Source organism: Nuphar pumila, chromosome 4, assembly GCF_984573655.1.
Source record: "Nuphar pumila chromosome 4, dmNupPumi1.hap1.1, whole genome shotgun sequence".
In the NCBI taxonomy this organism is placed as follows: Eukaryota; Viridiplantae; Streptophyta; class Magnoliopsida; order Nymphaeales; family Nymphaeaceae; genus Nuphar; species Nuphar pumila.
The window spans coordinates 126,229,827-126,251,137 of NC_143252.1; the positions used below are offsets into that span (position 1 = coordinate 126,229,827).

Sequence of the window (21,311 nt, forward strand, 5' to 3'; positions counted from 1 at the left end):
ATTTTATCATCATTTGATTCAATTTGAATTTCAAAATCTCAATTTTATCAAAATTTCCTAAAAAAACCCAGATTTTAAAGATGTAACTTTAATTTTAGGGGTATTTTGGTCATTTTGACCCCAATTCCGAATTTCAAACTGTTTTCCACTGAATTCCCTGCATTTACACCCCATGTATACGTCAAAATAGAGATCTACTTTTGGGGTAGTTTTGTCTTTTTACACAGACCATTGTGTAGTCCTTGTTGGAGACGAGAGACCCTAGAGGTTCGCTAACGATAATTAAAATTCTGTGAAAACCCACAAACATTATATAGTTAATGTGTGTGGCAATAATAACTAATTGAACATCCTATCTTGACACTCACAACTTCATATTTCATCATGTTAAGATAGAATTATGAAAGTATTATTGTTGTTTTCTCATGTAAGGGTAGGTTTGTCTTTATACCCCGCCATCGTGTCGATCTTTTATTTTTCTTATTTTATATTGTCACCCTCTTATTGTAGTCATCACGAGAGTACTAAATGTTGAACATCATACCTTGTGATTCATACTTCAATATGATATTGTTGAATACAACACCATGTATACATCAGCATAGATATCTATTTTAAGGGTAGCTTTGTCTTCCTACCCCTCCACTTTGTAGTCGTGGTATTTATATCTTTTTGCAGACCCTTTTGTCTTGAAACGTATTACAAAAGTACTTGTTGAAGTCGAAAGTCCAACTCAATTCGCACTACCAGATTAAAGTATGGTCAAAACCCATATGGGTTATTTTGATAGAGTTGCATTGATTATAACAAACAGAACATTGTTTCTTGTTACACACAATTTCATGTTCCATTAACAGAACATCGTGTCTAGTCACACACAATTTAATATTTTGTCTTGTTAAAGATAACATCATGAATACCCTATCATTGTTTTCTCACCTAAGAGTCGGTTTGTCTTTCAACCTCGCCTTCATGTAGCCACCTTATTTCTCTCATTTCGCCCGAGTAATCACTAACAACAGCCATCACCATAATACGTGTTCTTGAACATCATCTCCTACCATTCACACTTTTACGCTTTATCTTGTTAAACATGGCGCCATATAAACATGAGCATCCTTTTTCAGTTCGGGGTAGTTTTATGTTTTTACCCCACCGGTGAGTAGACTTGCTATTTATCACTTTTTGCATACTAGCCATCAATAAAAGTACTCATAAAAAATGATCGCATCAAAATTAAAGTATAGTGAATACCCACATGGGTTATATTGCTAAAGTTTCAAGTAATAGGTAATCATACCTTGTCAATGACACTTCTATATTTCATATTGCTTTACATGGGATTATGAATGTCTTTCTTATTGTTTTGTCATATAGGGATAGGTTTGTCTTTTTACCCTACCACCAGGTACTTTTCCAATTTCTCTCATTTCATCTTATAAATTTATAACAATATTCATCACCAACGTACATGTTGCTTAACATCATATCGTGTCACCCAAATTTTAAAACTTGTTCTTATTGACCACAATGCCTTGTATACATCGAAATAGATATCTACTTGAGGGGTAGTTTTGTCCTTTTTACCCTCACTATTGTGAAGTCCTTGTTGGAGACGATAGACCCGCTTAGTTCGCTAATGATAATTAAAATTTGGTAAAAACCCACAAACAAGGTTTAGTTAGAGTTAGAAGGATAATAAGTAGTTGAACATCGTATCTTATCACACAATTTCATATTCCATCTGGGTAAAGATGGCACTATGAATGACTTGTTATTTTTTCAAGTGGTGATAGGTTTGTATGTTACACCACCACCATAAGGTTAGGATTGTCTTTCTATACCACCAATGTTCTTGTTGGTTAATATTATATTGTGTCATCAACATTTTCAAACTTGTTCTTGTCATCACAAAAATACTTGTTCTCGAACATTATCTCCTATCATTCACACTTTTACGCTTTATCTTGTTAAACACGGCGTCATATAAACATCAACATCCTTTTTGAGTTTGGGTGTAGTTTTGTGTTTTTACCCCACCGGTGTGTACACTTGCTATATATCACTTTTGCACACTAACCATCAATAAAAGTACTCCGTGGAAACGATCACATCAAAATTAAAGTATGGTGAATACCCACATGCGTTATATTGTTAAACTTTCAAGTTATAGGAAACTGAACGTCGTACCTTGTCAATGACACTTCCACCTTTCATCTTGTTGTTCATGAGATTATTAATGTCTTATTGTTTTGTCCTACATGGAGAGGTTTGCCTTTTTACCCTGCCAACGTGTACTTTTCCAATTTCTCTCATTTCATCTGGTCAATCTCTAACAATGTTCATCACCAACGTATGTGTTGCTTAACATCATATCGTGTCATCCACATTTTCAAACATCTTGCTGACTGCAATGCCTGGTATACATCAAAATAAATATCTACTTGAGGGGTAGTTTTGTCTTTTTACCCTCACTATTATGAAGTCCTTTTTGGAGACAATAGACTCGCTTAGTTCCCTAATGATAATTAAAATTTGGAGAAAACCCACAAACATCGTTTAGTTAGATTTATAAGGATAATAAGTAATTGAACATCGTATCTTGTCACACATTTTCATATTTCATCTGGTTGAAGATGGCACTATGAATAACTTGTTATTTTTTCAAGTGATGATAGGTTTGTCTTTTACACCACCACCATAAGGGTAGGATTGTCTTTCTACACGACCAATGTTCTTGTTGGTTAATATTATATTGTCATCAACATTTTCAAACTTGTTCTTGTTGACCACATTAGCATTGACACATCGTCATAGAAATCATATTCAGGGGTAGTTTTGTCTTTTTACCCAGACCATCGTATAGTCCTTGTCGAAGACGAGACATCAACTAGGTTCGCTAATGATAATTAAAGTTTAGTTAAAACTTACAAACATTATATCGTTAAAGTTTCAAGAACAATACCTAAATGAACATCGTATCTTGTCACTCACAGTTTGATAATCCATCTTGTTGAAGATGGCATTATGAATGTCTTGTTGTTTTCTCATGTAAGGGTTACGCTTGTCTTTCTACCCCGGCATCATGTAGCCACCTTATTTCTCTCATTCTGCCTGATCAATCACCATCAGCAGCCATCACCGAAATGCTTATTCTCGAATATCATCTTCTATCATTCACACTTTTAAGCTTTACCTTGTTGAACATGGCGTCATGTAAACCAGCATCATTTTTCTGTTCTGGGTTAGTTTTCTGTTTTAATCACACTGATGTGTGGACTTGCCATCTATTACTTTTTGCATGTTTTTCACATACTAGACATCAATAAAAGTACTCGTTGGAAACAATCGCATCAAAATTAAAGTATGGTGAATACCCACATGGGTTATCTTGTTAGCATTTCATTGATTATAACTAAAAAAACATTGTGTCTCGTCACACAATTTCACATTCAATCAACATAACAGTGTGTCTTATCACACACTCTTTCACATTCCGCCTTGCTGAAATGACATCAAGAATACCCTACAATTGTTTTCTCACATAGGGGTATGTTTGTCTTTCTACCCCGTCTTCGTGTAGCCACCTTATTTTTCTCATTACAACTGGTCAATCACCAACAGCAGCAATCACCAAAATACTTGTTCTCAAACATCATCTCCTATCATTCACACTTTTACGCTTTATATTGTTGAACATGGGGTCATGTAAACATCAATATCCTTTTTAGGTTCGAGGGTGGTTTTGGGTTTTTACCTCACCGATATGTAGACTTATTACTTTTCGCATATTTTTTCGCAAACTAACCATCAACAAAAGTACTGGTTAGAAACGATCGCAACAAAATTAAAGTATGGTGAATACCCACATGTGTTATATTGTTAGAGTTTCAAGTTATTGGTAACTGAACATCGTACCTGGTCAATGACACTTCCACATTTCATCTTGTTGTACATGGAATTATGAATAACTTTCTTATTGTTATGTCATACAGGGATAGGTTTGTCTTTTTACCCTGCCACCGTATGCTTTTTCAAATTCTCTCATTTCATCTAAACAATCTCTAACAATATTCATCACCAACATACGTCTTGCTTAACATCACATCGTGTCATCCACATTTTCAAACTTGTTCTTGTTGATCATAATGCGTTATATACATCGAAATAGATATCTACTTGAGGGGTACTTTTGTCTTTTTACCTTCACTATCGTGAAGTCCTTGTTGGAGACAATAGACCCGCTTAGTTCTCTAATGATAATTAAAATTTGGTGAAAACCCACAAACATCGTTTAGTTGGAGTTTCAAGGATAATAAGTAATTGAACATCGTATCTTGCCACATATTTTCATATTTGATCTCGTTGAAGACGGCACTAAGAAGAACTTGTTATTTTTTCATGTAACGATGGGTTAGTCTTTTTACACCATGACCATAAGGGTAGGTTTGTCTTTCTACACCACCAATGTTCTTGTTGGTTAATATCATATTGTGTCATCCACATTTTCAAACATGTTCTTGTTGACCACAACACCATGTATACATCGACATAGAAATCAAATTCAGGGGTAGTGTTGTCTTTTTACCCCGACCATCGTATAGTCCTTGTTGGAGACGAGAGACCCACTAGGTTCGCTAATAATAATTAAAGTTTAATGAAAATCTACAAATATTATATAGTTAAAGTTTTTAGGACAATAACTAAATGAATATCGTAGCTAATCACTCAATTTCATATTTCATCTTGTTAAAGATGGCAATAAGAATGTCTTGTTGTTTTCTCACGAAAGGGTATGTTTGTCTTTCTACCTAGCCATCGTGTAGCTATCCTATTTTTCTTATTTCATACGTACAAGTTGTTATTGTAGCTATCACGAGAGTACTAGCTGTTAAACATCTTATCTTGTGATTTACACTTCCACACCATCTTTTTGAACCCGGCACCATCTATGCATCAAAATACATATTTATTTCACGGGTAGTTTTGTCTTCCTACCCCAAAACTTTGTAGTCATTGTATTTATATTTTTTGGCAGACCCTTTTCTCATGCAACTTATAATAAAAGTATTTGTTGGAGTCGAAAATCAAAACTCAATTTGCATTACCAAATTAAAATATCCTCAAAACCCACGTATTATGTTGTTAGAGTTTCATTGATTATAACTACCAAAACATTGTCTTGTCATACACAATTTCACATTCCGTCAACAGAACATTGTGTCTTGTCCAGGGTTACCGAAAGCGCCTAGCTAAAAGGGGAAGCGCGCTTCCCCGAAGCGCGCTTCGGAAGCGCGAAACGTCGCGCTTCCGAAGCGTGGGGGGAAGCGTCCCCCTTTTTTGGGAAGCGCACTTCCCTTTAATGGGGGACGTGTTTCCCTTTAATGGGGGACGCGCTTCCCTTTAATGGGAAGCACGCTTCCCATCACGCTTCACCTCGCTTCCTCCGTTTTTTTTTTCAATTTTTTTTTATTTTTTATTTTTATTTTTTTTGCTTCCCCCTCGCTTCCGAGACTCTTCCTAGGTCGCTTCCGAGACGCTTCCTAGGTCGCTTCCGAGATGCTTCCTAGGTCGCTTCCGAGACGCTTCCTAGGTCGCTTCCGAGACGCTTCCCGAATCGGTCCTAAGTGGTCCCACGCTTCCCCGCTTCCTAAAATTTTGAAAGTGCCTCGCTTCCCGCTCCCGCTTCCTCAACTGGCAACCATGGTCTTGTCACACAATTTCACATTTTGTCTTGTTGAATATGACATCATGAATACCCTATCATTGTTTTCTGATACAGGGCTACGTTTGTCTTACTACCCCGCCTTCATGTGGATACCTTATTTCTCTCGTTTCGCGCAGTCAATCACGAACAACAGCCATCAGCAAAATATTTGTTCTCGAACATCAATTCTCATCATTCACACTTTTACGCTTAATCTTGTTGAACATGGCGTCACCCAATAATTGTTGCCTTGTTAAAAGTACTTGTCATACCGGGATAGGTTTGTCTTCTTACCCTGCCGTGTAGCTTTCTAATTTCTCTCATTTCATAATGTCGAACTCTAACAATATCCATCAACCACGGAATTGTAGCATAACATTATATCATGTCATCCACATTTCAAACTTGTTCTTATTGACCACAACACCATGTATACATCAACATATAAATCAAATTCAGTAGTAGTTTTGTCGTATAGTGCTTGTGTACAAGAGACCCGCTAAGTTCGCTAATGATAATTAAAGTTTAGTGAAAACCCACAAACATTATATAGATAAAGTGTTAAAGACAATAACTACTTGAGCATCAAATAAACATCAGCATCATTTTTTCAGTTCGGGGGTAGTTTTGTGTTTTTACCACACAGATGTGTAGACTTGCTATTTATTACTTTTCGCATGTTTTTTTGCATACTAGCCATCAATAAGAGTACTCGTTGAAAATGATCGCATCAAAATTAAGGTATGGTTAATACCCACATGGGATATTTTTCTCATTTTGTACGATAAATCTTTAAAAATGGCTATCACCAACATAGTTGTTGTTGAACATCATATTGTGTCATTCACACCTTTGCGCATGTTCTAATTGAACACAACACAGTGTACACACCGACATAGTTTTGTTTCTCATGGCTAGTTTTCTTTTTTTACCCCATAATTGTATAGGTGTACTACTTATAAAAGTACTTGTTGGATGAGGGGCAAAGAAAACACAATTAGTATTCTTAGAAATACTAAACAATGACTAAACATCAGTCAAAATCAAATTGCAGCCCTTTTAGATTCAGTGTAATAAATTGTATTGCTAACATTTCCAATAATCTTCTTTAGAAAACTAAGAATTGCAGTTTAACCATCCGCCTTGCCTCCATCACTTCCGACCCATAACAATCATTAACTGTAATGATATGATATTCTTCTACTCCAAATTGTCTTTATATCGGGCTAGAAAATATTTGATCAATAGATACCTATCGTTAAAAACAACTACATAATATTCTTCTACTCCAAGTAGTCCTCATATGGGGCTTGAAAATATTCAATCTACACAAATCCCTGCCTCTGACTAACAAAAACTTCCTACATCATGCACATGCTTTACTAGAATTGGAATTGGGGTACTGTGCAGATAGTCAAGGGCAACTAAAGATGACCTGCATGACCCTGGAGCATGAGTTGTAGCGGGCGTATGTGCATGGTATGTGGTGTTATGTATGTTTTGCTCTGTGCATAAGATCAACTTTCATTATATTTGAAATTTGATACTTTGGCAGCAACCAATCCTTGATAAAATGCACAACATATAAATCAGGAAAAAGCACCTTCTTTTTAACAAAGAAGTGAACTTAACTGTCATGAGCTGCGTATTTTACACGCTCATATAACTTCAGTTTCTTGGAAATGCCCAAGCATGTGTATTCTCATAGCAGGCAGAAAAATATTCTCTGCACATAATGACTGGCATCTCAGACATAATCAGCCAACTCAGCAACCACTAACCATGCAATCAAAATGATAACGTATAACCTGGTTTAGAGCAGGTCAAGCACAGAGCCAATTCAGACCGATCAAGCCTTAAGGCTACACACTCTTGCACGTAAAGCTACCAGATAAAAGGCACTTTGATTTGCTTTCTCAATCAGGCTTGCCAAATGGACATGCACCAGACACTATTATAACAGATAATACCATGAGAATGGTAACGACCCTTCAGCTGATAGCAGTTTTACTGACCATGATATCACATTCAATCCAATAAATATCATTCTTAGTATAGATAAATAGAACATTTGATAAAGGCACTCATAATAGTGTAATAAAATGAAGTTAGACAATGATGTGTTAAACACTAGGTAGAGAATTTGATCTCCAATGACCAAAATTTTCAGAAAAAAACCTGATAAGCTTTCCTGTTTAAGAAAATCAAGTTTAAGAGGCAAGGGTAAACTATAAACAACCCAATAAAATCATGTTAAACATAGATTGAATCAAAAGATTCCAATAGCATGCATGTGAATAAGCAATTCTGCAGAACCCAGTAAATTCTAATTCAAAAAGGAAACTAATTTTGAGTTTCACTGACATACCAACTGGTGCTAATAAGGAATAGTGTGAAACTTACTACCATTTCGGCATGCATTTCACAGCCTAGTTGTCATATTGTATGACTGCATAAAGATCGCTTGTTCCTGGAAATTTTGTATCAGTAAGTGGCATTATTTTCAAAATGGAACATTACTGGAACTGCCAGTGAGTGTAAAAAATGCATTTGTTAGAAACTATTTTCACATGATAGCTTTTTCTTGAGAAAAAACATTATATAGCCCAGAGCCACCCAGAACTTCCATATAAATTGGTCAAAAAGACTGTGACCAAAAAGCCTCACCCAAACAGTGTTAATGGCTTATTCTTTTCTAATGATCAAGAGATGAACCAGAATTTACAAACCCATATTTCAATCTCACATGGCTAAAATGCCTAGGGTTAGCTAACCACACCAAACAAGGATTCAGACAAAAATACAAAAAATATAATAAAGATAATGACACATACATACATACATACGTGGATACATACATGCATACATACACATATATACATATATATACAAACTCCACATGAGGCCATGATAAAAAGAAACGAGCATCTCATCTTCATGACCATGCAAAGGTGTCTGAGTGCCTTACTGAAGTTACCCTAGATGGCAAAGATTCCTTTTCATCTTCTATCACTCCATCCAAAGTGATTTTCTATGTCCAAAGACCGAGTAGGTGTTAATGTGCATTGTGGTAGATAATTCTATTTGTTTGGGATATCAAAATGCAGATGTTGACCCAGGTTAACTAGAAGGGCCCACTGTCTAGTTTGTCAGGATCATCGGGTTTCACAACAGTTTTAACACTTCTCATCCAATATTCACTCAAATTACTAACGCAATCATATTGGTCAACTCAAAATCAGTTTCAACATAAAAGAAAGATGGAAAACGTTTTAGACCAGTCTACATTCTCCAAATCCATTAGGCAGCAAACTCAGATTCAACAAAATGAATCAATAAAGATAAAGGAGAAAAGGAACCGACCTAAGGATCCATGGCAGGCAAATCCACACCCTTCTTCAAATTGATAAATAGCTGCCCATCATAAACCTCACGAAGGAACTGCCTGGTCAGATAAATATTTTGAAGGGTTAGAATCGACAAACAAGAAAGCATCCAAGACTATCTTAACAACTAAATGAATTTACAAAAGCGTGTCAACTTCACAGACAACACATACATCACTTAACCCAGAACTTCTTTGAAGAGAACATGCAAAATCTAAAACACAAAGAACCCTACAATTCACCAATGGAAACAACCTCGCTTGAGTACAAATCATTCCAAAAGAAGATCGAAACAATAGATCATGAATTTCCTACACGAATTCGACTACAATCAAGAAAGGCGTTTGGGGGTGCGTATGCTAAAAACAAATGGATCGGGAAAAAAGAAAATAACAAACGATCAAACCGTCTTACTCGGAGAGATACACCGTCTGGCACTCCGCTGCACCAATCTCACGCGTCCCCGCGTTCTCCTACCTCAACTTGGCACCAATCTCATGCGTCCCCGTGTCCTCCTGCCTCAACGAGCAAGAAACCACGCTGAGATCAAAACCATCGCACACTAGATCCACAAAAACCAAAACCGGAGTAAGAAAAAATGAAAATCGAAATAAAAAGGCAGGCAAACGCAGCTAAACTCATAAGCGGGCTCGTGTACGCTCAGAAGGCGAACCCAGAGAGAGCGAAGAAGATGTTGAGATCAAACGGGACGCGATCGACCTCCCTCTCTGCACATTCCCAGGAATCCGCCGTCCGGTCGGGTTCCTTTCGCAAGAAGAAACACACCACGCAGCTCCGCAGCCTAGAATTCGCGTACAACGAAGGAGATCTAGAGACGAATCGCCTCGATTCGACGATCATCGCCGAGCTCTGAGCGTGGAGAGGGGAGCGGAAGGGAAGCAGAAGCCTCGCGGGAACGGAGACGAGAGTCGGCAGACGACGAAGGACGCAGACGGCGAGATTAGGGCTTCGAATGGACCAAGAATCTCAGATCGTCTCTGGTTCTCGAGGGGAAAGGGGGAGGACGACGATGCGCTCAGCGGGAGCTTCGAGAAACGTCGATGTTCTGGTTCTGGTTCTGGTTCTTGTTCTTGGATTAGAGAGTGAAAGAGCCAAGAGGTAACGCAACGAGTTTTAAATCTGGCTTGCGGATGGCGGTTGGCACTTGGCGGGAGTACTTGCTTAATAAAGGCTTTTAATTGGGCGGAATTTATAATTTTGTCATTATCAAGAAAACCCGTAATTGCGTATCGAGTACGCTTTAGGTGTAAACTCTGGTGCGGGTATGGATCGAATGAAATCGGTACTAATGTGGGTTGAAGAAAGCCTTTTTTAGGCCTGTCTCGGACGGATCCAATCAGATTTGGATCAGGACAGAAAATAATGGTGCTGAGCATAGTGACTAAACGCTTTTTTGGGTAAATATCGGCAGCCACTTTCTCGTGATAAAAATCAACTTTTCTTCCTTACATTTTTTGAAAAAAATGGTAATTTTTTTACTTAAAAATTAAAAGCGAGTTTTTTTTATTGCAAAGAATACCATATATGACAATTTTAGTTTATGGAGTTTTGATCATAAAATATTAGTCAGCCTCACAAATTTTTTATTGCAGAATTAGTAATTTAGTTTTTTCATGTCATTTCGTATTGTACAATTCTTTGGTTGTGCGGTCATTTACCTGAGGCGCAGGCGAGAAGAACTAAAAAATATTATGTGGCAATCAGAAATGACACATGTTAAAGCTATTAAAATAATATTAAAAAATAAAATTATGCATTCTTTTTATATTTATTACAAATAGCCAATTCAAGCCTTCAGCATATCGATTTTATGCGGATAAGAATACGCACTAGTACTGAACTCTTAACCCGTCCTGACCAATTGCTATTGAGCAACTATAAAAAAATATTTTAGCTATATAATGTTTGTGGGTTTTAACTAAGCTTTAACTATATAATGTTTGTGGGTTGAAATGCCTTGTATACATCAAAATACATATCCACGTGAGGGGTAGTTTTGCCTTTTTACACTGACTTTAGTGAAGTTTTTGTTGGAGATGATAGACCCGCTTAATTTGCTAATGATAATTCAAATTTGGTGAAAACCCAGAAACATCATTTAGTTAGAATTACAAGGATAATAAGTAATTGGACATCGTATCTTGTCACACATTTTCATATTCCATCTGGTTAAAGATGGCACTCTGAATGACTTGTTATTTTTTTAAGTAATGATAGGTATGTCTTTTACACCACCACCATAAGGGTAGGATTATCTTTCTACACCACCAATGTTCTTGTTGCTTAATATTATATTGTGTCATCCACATTTTCAAACTTGTTTTTGTTAACCACAACACCATTTATCCATCAACTTAGAAATCATGTTCAAGGATCGTCTTGTCTTTTTACCCCGACCATCGTATAGTTCTTGTTGGAGATGAGAGACCCGCTAAGTTTACTAATGATAATTAAAGCTTAGTTAAAACCCACAAACATTATATAGTTAAAGTTTTAAGGACAATAATTAAATGAACATCGCATCTTGTCACTCACAGTTTCATATTCCATCTTGTTGAAGATGGCATTATGAATGTCTTGTGATTTTTTCACGTAAGGGTAGGTTTGTCGTTCTACGCCAACATCGTGCAACTCTAATTTTTCTTCTTTTATATAAACAAGTTGTTATTGTAGCCATCGGGAGAGTACTAGTTGTTGAACATCTTATCTTGTGATTCATAGTTCCACACCATCTTGTTGAACACAACACCATCTATGCATCAACATACATATTTATTTCACCGGTAGTTTTGTCTTCCTACCCTAAAAATATGTAATCGTGCTATTTATATCTTTTTACACAACCATTTATCGTGCAACTTATAATAAAAGTACTTGTTGGAGTCGAACGTCACACTCAATTCGCATTACCAAATTAAATGTGCTCAAATCCCACATGGGTTATGTTGTTAGAGTTTCATTACTTATGACTAACAGAACATTGTGTATTGTCACACACAATTTCACATTCCGTCAACAGAACATCATATCGTGTCACACACAATTTCAAATTTTGTCTGATTCAAGATCACATCATGAATACCCTATCATTGTTTTCTCACATAGGGTTATGTTAGTCTTTCTACCCCGCCTTCGTGTAGCCACCTCATTTCTCTCATTTCGCTCGGTCAATCGCCAACCACAACCATCAGCAAAATACATGTTCTCAAACATCATCTCCTATCATTCACACTTTTACAATTTCTATTGTTGAATATGGCGTCCTGTAAACCAACATTCCTTTTCAGTTTCTGGATAGTTTTGTGTTTTTACCCCTTCGATGTGTAGACTTGATATTTATTAATTTTTGCATGTTTTTAGCATATTAGACATCAATAAAACTACGTATTGAAAATGATCCCATCAAAATTAAAGTACGGTGAATACCCACGTGAGTTATGTTGTTAGAGTTTCCTTAATTATAACTAACGGAACATTATGCCTTGTCACGCACAATTTCACATTCAGTCAACAAAACATCATGTCTTGTCACACACAATTTTACTTTCTGTCTTGCTAAAGATGACATCATCAATACCCTATCATTGTTTTCTCACATAGAGGTATGTTTGTCTTTCTACCCCACCTTCGTGTAGCCACCTTATTTTTCTCATTTCACCTAGTCAATCACCAACAGGAGCCATCACCAAAATACGTGTTCTCGAACATCATCTCCTATCATTCACACTTTCACGCTTTATCTTGTTGAACATAGTGTCACATAACATCATCATCCTTTTTCAGTTTGGGGGTGTTTTTGTGTTTTTACCCCACTGATGTGTACACTTGTTATTTATCACTTTTTGCATGTATTTTCACAAACTTGCCATCAATAAAAGTACTCATTGTAAACGATCGCATCAAACTTAAAGTATGGTGAATACACACATGCATTATATTGTTAGATTTTAAGTTATATGTAACTGAACATCATACCTTGTCAATGACACTTCCACAATTCATCTTATTGTACATGGGATTATGAATGTCTTTCCTAATGTTTTGTCATACAAGGATAGGTTTGCCTTTTTACACTGTCATCGTATACTTTTCCAATTTTTCTCATTTAATCTAAGCAATCTCTAACAATATTCATCACCAACGTATGTGTTGCTTAACAGCATATCGTGTCATCCATATTTTCAAACTTGTTTTTGTTGACCACAATGCCTTATATACATTGAAATAGATATCTACTTGAGTGGTAGTTTTGTCTTTTTACCCTCACCATCGTGAAGTCCTTGTTGGAGATGATAGACCCGCTTAGTTCGCTAATGACAATTAAAATTTGGTGAAAACCCACAAACATTGTTTGGTTAAAGTTACAAGAATAATAAGTAATTGAACACTACAAGAAAAACTCCAAATAGCGACGGATATTGGCGATAGATTTTTTCGGTCGCCCATTAGCGACGGCTTAGCGAGAGCAAAATATTTGTCGCTACCATTCAAATTATTTATGAAATTAGCGACGAAAATTAGTCTGACGCTAATCCGTCGCTACCTAACGACGGATTAGAGACGTACCAATTTTGTCGCTACTCCGTCCCACAGTTGCGACAGAATAGGCGATGCATTTTGCTATCGCTAATCCGTCGCTAAATTTTCCACAAATCCCTAATTCGAGTCACTTTTCCATTTCTTTTCTCTGTTGTCGGCCATCGAGCTCTCATCGGTCGCCCTCCCGTCGACCTACCGTCGGTTGCCCGCCTCCCCACGACCTCTCGTTGACCGCCTGCCGCCCCACGACCTCCCATCGACCACCCGCCACCCCGCATCCTCCCATCGCCCACCCGTCGGTCGTCGTCCTCTCGTCCGACAACCGGAGGTGACCCCGCACCCCTCTTCTTCACCTTCCTCTTGGTCCCACCCCTCTCACTCTCTTTCGAGTTTCCGGAAGGCCGGCAACCCGAAACAGTGCCCTCCCCTCTCTCAGTTTCGTTGTCGGGAGGTCGGTGGCCCCCTACCGCGTCTCTCGCCCCCTCACTCTCTTTCGAGTTGTCGGAGGGTCGGCAACCCCTGCCATTCCCTCCCCTCTCTCTGTTTCGGTTTGCCGGAGGGTGGGTTATTCAAAACAGTGCCCTCCTCTCTCTCTGTTTCATTGTCGGAAGGCCGACACGAGGCTGGTGGCCCCCTGCCGCGTCTCTCGCCCCCTCACTCTCTTTCGGGTTGCCAGAGGGTTGGCAACCCCTGTCGTGCCCTCCCCCTCTCTCTTTTTCGTTGCGGGGAGGTTGGTGCCCCCCTATTACGCCTCTCGCCCCCCTTACTCTCTTTCGGCTTGCCGGAGGGCCGACAACTCCTGTTGTGCCCTCCATGCTCTTTGTTTCGTTGTCGGGGTCCGGCAAGAGGTCGGTGGACCCCTACCGCGTCTCTTGCCCCCCTCACTCTGTTTCGAGTTGCTGGAGGGCCAGCAACCCCTATCGTGCCCTCCCCTCTCTTTATTTCGTTGTCGAGAGGCCGGCAGGAGGTCGGTGGCCCCCTACCGTGTCTCTCGCCCCCTCACTCTCTTTCAGGTTGTCGGACCCCTGTCGTGCCCTCCCCTCTCTTTGTTTCGTGTTGTCGGAGGCCCGAAAATCCGAAACAGTTCCCTCCCTTTTCTCTGTTTCGTTGCCAGGTGGTCGGTGGCCCCCTGCCATGTCTCTCTCCCCCTCTCTCTCTTTCGGGTTTTGGGTGGCCGACAAGAGGCCGCTCGACCCCCTCTTTTTTTTTTTTGCAAGGGAGGGGCCGAGCCCCCTCCCTGTTAATTGTTTTTGCCAGAGAGGGGTCGAACCTCCTCCCTGTATTATTTTGTATATATATTTTTTGCAAGTACGTTGCTGAGCAAATTGCGCGATGCATATTGCTAATGTTATTTTATTTTTTCATGTAATGATAGGTTTGTCTTTTTAGACCACCACCATAACGGTAGGTTTGTCTTTCTACACCACCAATTTTCTTGATGGTTAATATCATATTGTGTCTTCTATATTTTCAAACTTGTTCTTGTTGACTACAACACCATGTATACATCAACATAAAAATCAAATTCAAGGGTAGTTTTGTCTTTTTACCCCAACCCTCGTATAGTCCTTGTTGGAGATGAGAGACCCGCTAGGTTCGCTAATGATTATTAAAGTTTAGTGAAAACCCACAAATATTATATAGTTAAAGTTTTAAAGACAATAACTAAATGAACATCGTATCTTGTCACCCACAGTTTCATATTCCATCTTGTTGAAGATAACATTATAAATGTCTTGTTATTTTTTCAGGTAAGGGTAGGTTTGTCTGTATACCCTGCCTTCGTATAGCTCTCCTATTTTTCTTATGTTATGTGGACAAGATCTTATTGTAGCCATCATGAGAGTACTAGCTATTGAACATCTTATCTTATTATTCACACTTTCACACCATCTTGTTGAATATGACACAATCTATGCATCAACATACGTATTTATTTCACAGGTAGTTTTGTCTTTCTACCCCAAAACTCTGTAGTCGTGGTTTTTGTATCTTTTCGCAAACTCTTTTCTCATGCAACATATAACAAAAGTACTTGTTGGAGTAAAAAATCTCACCCAATTTGCATTAGCAAATTAAAATATGCTCAAAACCCATGTGTTTTGTTGTTAGAGTTTTAATGATTATAACTAATAGAACATTGTCTTGTCATACACAATTTCATATTCCGAGAACAAAACATTGTTGTATATGGGTTTTGAGCATATTTTAATTTGTTAGTGAGAATTAAGTGGGACTTTAGACTCCAACAAGTACTTTCATAGTAAGTTGCATTAGAAAAGGATCTACGAAAAGATATAAATACCACAACTATAAAGTGGTGGGGTTGGAAGACAAAACTACCGCTGAAATAGAGATGTATGTTGATGCATACACTGTGTCGTGTTCAACAAGATCGTGCAAAAGTAAGAATTATAACGCGTGTGGGTGTTTCCTATACTTTAATTTCGATGTGATCTTCAACAATTGGGTATTCATGAGGTCTTCTTCAACAAGAAAAACAAACGTACCCTTATGTCAGAAAATAATGATAGGGTATTCATGATGTAAACTTCAACAAGACGGAATGTTAAATTGTGTGTGAAAAGACACGATGTTCTGTTGACGAAATATGAAATTGTGTGTTACAAGACATAATGTTCTGTCAATTATAATCAATGAAACTATAAGAACATAACTCATGTGGGTTTTGAACATACATTAATCTGGTAGTGCGAATTGAGTAGGGCTTTCAACTTCAACAAGTACTTTTATGATAAGTAACATAAGAAAAAGGTCCACGGAAAGATATAAATACCACGACTACAAAGTGGAGGGGTTGGAAGATAAAACTATCCCTAAACGAGTGTGAAGTACATTTGTTATGGATTTTTTTATAGATTAACCAAATCAAATAAAATTAATGTCAAAGTTACACGGCGAAAGGGTAAAATGATAAACTTATCCTTGTATGAAAAAGCAATTATATAAATTCAAAGTCATATATACATCAACATAAACATCTACTTCAGGGGTAGTTTTCTCTTTTTACCCACACCATCATGAAGTCCTTGTTGGAGACGATAAACCCGCTTAGTTCGCTAATGATAATTAAAGTTTGGTGAAAATACACAAACATCGTATAGTTATAGTTATAAGGATAATAAGTAACTGAGCATCGTATCTTGTCACTCACACTTTCATATTTCATCATGTTGAAGGTGGCACTATGAATGACTTCTTATTGTTTTCTCATCCTATCTTGTCACTCACACTTGCAAAAAAACACAAAAATCATGTTTTAGACCTTTACTGGTGCACTAAAAATGTACTCGTAAAGGGTCTGGCACCTTTACTGGCGCTTTGAATACGGTAAAGACTTTTTTCATAAATGTGCTCGGCTTTTAGTAGAGAATTAAAAGCGTCATTAAAGGTCCCAGTCCCTTTATTGGCACTCTTAGTGCTACAATAAAGGTTAAAAATGTGATTTTTTCATTTTTTGCATGCTGACCATCCATCAACATGCACGATGGATGGTCAATGCGCTTTAGCTTGGATTTAACACTAATATGGTTTAACAGAGACCCAATATACTCTCTCTATATATATATAGAGAGAGAAAGGTGGTAGCTGCTAGCCACTTTTCTAGCTAACCAGGTTTTTTGAAGGATTTTTTTCATGTTTTTGACATGGTCAATTTATTGTTAAATTTCATGTTGGATCATGTTCTTTAGATAAAAAATATGATTTTTTATGCCTTAAATATTTATGAAAATATTAAACTGACAATTTTAAACCTTTTCAAAACCTACCTGCATATCAAAATTGGATGCTGCAAGAGTTATTCTTATAAAAGCAAGTGTTATGGTTGGATTTAAGGAAAACATGAAAAAAACCTTCCAAAAAGCCTGGTTAGCTGGTGGTTAGCTTCTATTACCTTCTCTCTCTTTATATATATATATAGTTAATATAGTTAATTGCTGCCTCCTACAGCGCGTGGCTACACTTTGTTTCTGCATTGTTATTGTTTTTATCCTCCTCATCTTTATTCCTTATCTATATGACGTCTGCAGCTATAGGAATCTCTACCTTTCCTGGATGCCTACTTTGACTTTCAGAAGACACATCAGCGGTAATATAGTTAAGGTAGTAATGTAATAAAAAGTTAAATAGGTGATGATGATCTATTCTTATTTGTTTGGTTCAGCACAGTGATGACCATTCAAGAAAATATAGCCATAAAGAGTGACCCATGTTTTTCCCTTGATTGACGATTGACGTCCTGCTTTCAATTCTTATTCTTACCCTTGGAATGGCATTATACATTTTCAATGTTGTTGCTCCAAGGCCTTTGTAGAATTAGCTGCTATATACAGAAGTCCGAGTTTGGTGGCTGGAGGAGCTTTCCTCCAAGATCAAAAGCAAAACTCATTGTTAGAGCAGTACAAGAGAATGGGGGTCGTCTGCGGTTGGTTGATATCATCCGCTTTATCCCCGAGCTCTCTAGGAACTACTTCAGAAGCCGTCCCCGCAGGGCACTCTTTGGTGGCATCTCATTGCTAGGTGGCTTTTATGCTGCACAGACCATTTCTTTGTCTTTTGGTGGTTTAGTAGTTAATGATGTAATTGCTTCAGTAATCTGTGTCAGCCTAACAGAGTACGTGACTAAATTCTATTACAGCAGAACCAAACTCAACTTCCCAGTGGCTCTTCTCAACATCTTCAAAATGGGCTTTTCATCGATGCATTCAAGCTAGCCAGCTGAGTATATGTGGTCTTGTTCTGTCTCCAGTGGCTATTATCAGCAATTTCAAAATAGGTTTTTATGATGGCCTTTTCATTGATGGTTTCCAGCTTGCTGGCTGAATATTTGTGTAGAAATGACTCCACTTTGTAAATGGGTTGATTATCCATTCACCATTTTTCCAAGGATAATGATGTCTACTTTGAATTTTAACCTTATCTTTGGTATATGAAGGATCGCAAGACGAGAATGCTAGTGGCTCAGGGAACAAGTAACAATGGACTTTATAAAAATCAAATGTTTGCAGTCGAATCTAGACAATAAAGAGGTGAATGTTGGAGAATGCACCAGCATAGATCATCCAGCCATGCGAGTAGTACTTCATCTCGTCAAGAAGTGCGGTCTTCCTTTTAGTGATGGTTCTAGAAGTAGTGTTTGTGAAGCGTATCAACAAGTCAAAAGTCACACTTTGCCATTTGACTATTTTTCTTATAAAGTGTTTGGACCTCTTGAATGTGTGGGGGACCAGACCCGATTACTTCTTCTAGAGGTTTTAGGTACTATGTGCACTTTGTTGTTACTTATTCCAGATTTACATGAATTTGTATTATAAAAAAAATCTGACGTACTTTATGTTTCTTGAGTCTTCAAAACTCTTATTGAAAATCTCATTGGTTGATCCATCAAGTTACTTCAAAGCGACTGGGGTGGTATTCAATGTTTGTGTACTTACGATCATGCGATATTGACCATCGTATTTCATGTCCTCGCACACATGAGCAGAATGGGTCAGCTAAACGCAAACATAGGCATATTGTAGAAATTGGATTAACCCTTCTTGCTCAATCCGTAGTTCCTCTACAATTTTGGGACTATGCCTTCATTTCAGCTGCATATTTGATAAATCGCCTTACTTCGCCTGTCATAAATATGAAATCACGTTATTTTTTACTTTTTAATTGTGCCCCAGAGTACACATTTCTCAAAGTTTTTGAGTGTGCCGGTTACTCATGCTTGCACCCTTATAACCAACATAAACTTGATTTTCGTAGTACTCGGTGTGTCTTTCTTGGCTATAGCAACCAACATAAAGGTTACGTGTGTCTTGACTAGCGTAGTGGTAAGACCTTGGTTGCTAAAAATGTGACTGTTGATGAATCATTCTTCCCGTTTAAAGAAGCATTTATGCCAGCCTCCTCACTTAACTTGTCGCCTTTGCCTCCAAGCATTCCTATGGTTATCTTTCTTCCCACTCTCTCTCTTCCTAGCATGCCCCAACATTCGGTTGCTCAACCCTCTCCCAATCACCCTACCCGATCCATGTAGGCCTTTGTAGACACACCTACTCCAGCCGAGTCTCCCCATCCCACTTCTCCTATACCGCCAGCCCCTACTTGTTCCCCTACTATGAGTTATGAGTCTCATCCCCTAGAATCCGTGTCTATTCCTCCGTCACCTTAAACTCACCACATGGCTACTCGATCTCAAATCGGCTCCCTTAAACTGAACGCCTTTTGTGTTACCAAGTATCTCATACATTCTACTTTCCTTATTGAGCTTCATCGTAATCGTGAACCCACTTGTTTTTTGCAAGCTCACAAGGACCCACATTGGCATCAGGTTATGCTCCAAAAAATTAAAGCTCTAATAACAAAATTGGGACATGGACACTAGAGCCTCCATCTCCTAGTCACAATGTTGTTGGGTGCAAGTGGATATTCAAAATCAAGCGCCGCGTAGATGGCTCTCTTGAAAGGTACAAGGCTCGCTTAGCTTGCTTGGTTGCCAAAAGATATACGCAAAAAGCTGGGGTTGATTATTTTGAGACATTTAGCCCAGTAGTTAAGCTCAATAGCATCCACACGGTCATTGCCATTGTCGTTCACTTTGGTTGGGACATTCGTCAACTTGATGTCTATAATGCTTTTCTCCATGGGTGCCTGACAGAGGATGTCTATACGGTTCAACCTCTAGGATTTTTAGATCCGCATTATCCAAATCATGTATGCAAGTTACACAAGGCTCTTTATGGTCTCGAGCAAGCTCAGCGAGCCTGGTTCCATCGTTTAAGCATTTTTCTTTAAGAACTTTGTTTTGTTGGCTCCCATGAAGATGCATCGTTGTTTATTTATAATCATGACTTTGTTCTATCTATGTGGATGATGTAAAACCCAAGATTTTTCTATGATAATAAAATGAATAAATGATGAATTATTGATGCATCTATGACTATAATTGTGAATTATTGATTTCAATTAATTATAAACTTTTGTTTCAAGTTATGAAGAATATTTCAAGAATAATTGAAAAAGCTAAAGTATGAAGTCTAAACGAGTTAGAGTGGTTTCAGATCTTAGAATTTAGTTCTGGATCTAAAATCGATATTTGGATCCAATATGGATCTAAAGTGTTATTTTGGATTTGATCTAATTTTAAACATTAATTGGAGCCAATGGTCATGGATTGGACCCTCATAAGGGACGTCCTATGTGACCTCCCCCCCCCCCCCCCCCTCCCATTTGGATCTAAGAGTCCATATGAATTAAAATATTAACTACTTACACTTCTTCACATGAGAGCAACAATCGTAGTCCATGGTTAATAGTATCTTATCCTTAAGATTTTCTTGACCATCATCTGAAGACTAATGTGTCCTCCACAGAGACCACCATGAAATTCAACCTTTTGAATCTCCTCCTCATCCAAGCATGCAAGGAGTTCACTATTGTAGGCCCTTTCATAGAGGACTCCGCCTAAAAGGTAATATCTTTGGGTCAGTCACTCAAACTATTAAAAGTAAATGATTTATTAATAATGCACGTAAAATGCATATATGAAATAGGACAAGTAGTCCCATATATATACAAGAGCCAAGAAGTAAAGGGGACCAAAGTAATCTTGGGGAGCTCCCAATGGCCAGAATATCTAGCCGTTG

The 21,311-nt window shown here is 38.0% G+C and overlaps 1 long non-coding RNA gene across 1 annotated transcript; it reads right to left on the reverse strand.

The window, feature by feature from the left end:
• Positions 1–8,786: 8,786 nt before the first annotated feature.
• Positions 8,787–10,189, reverse strand: LOC149840955 (uncharacterized). The gene is made up of 3 exons (XR_016431619.1): positions 9,814–10,189; positions 9,508–9,655; positions 8,787–9,152 (listed from the first exon to the last, which is right to left on the reverse strand). It is a non-coding gene; the product is annotated as an uncharacterized LOC149840955 (long non-coding RNA).
• Between the last annotated feature and the right edge of the window lie 11,122 nt (positions 10,190–21,311).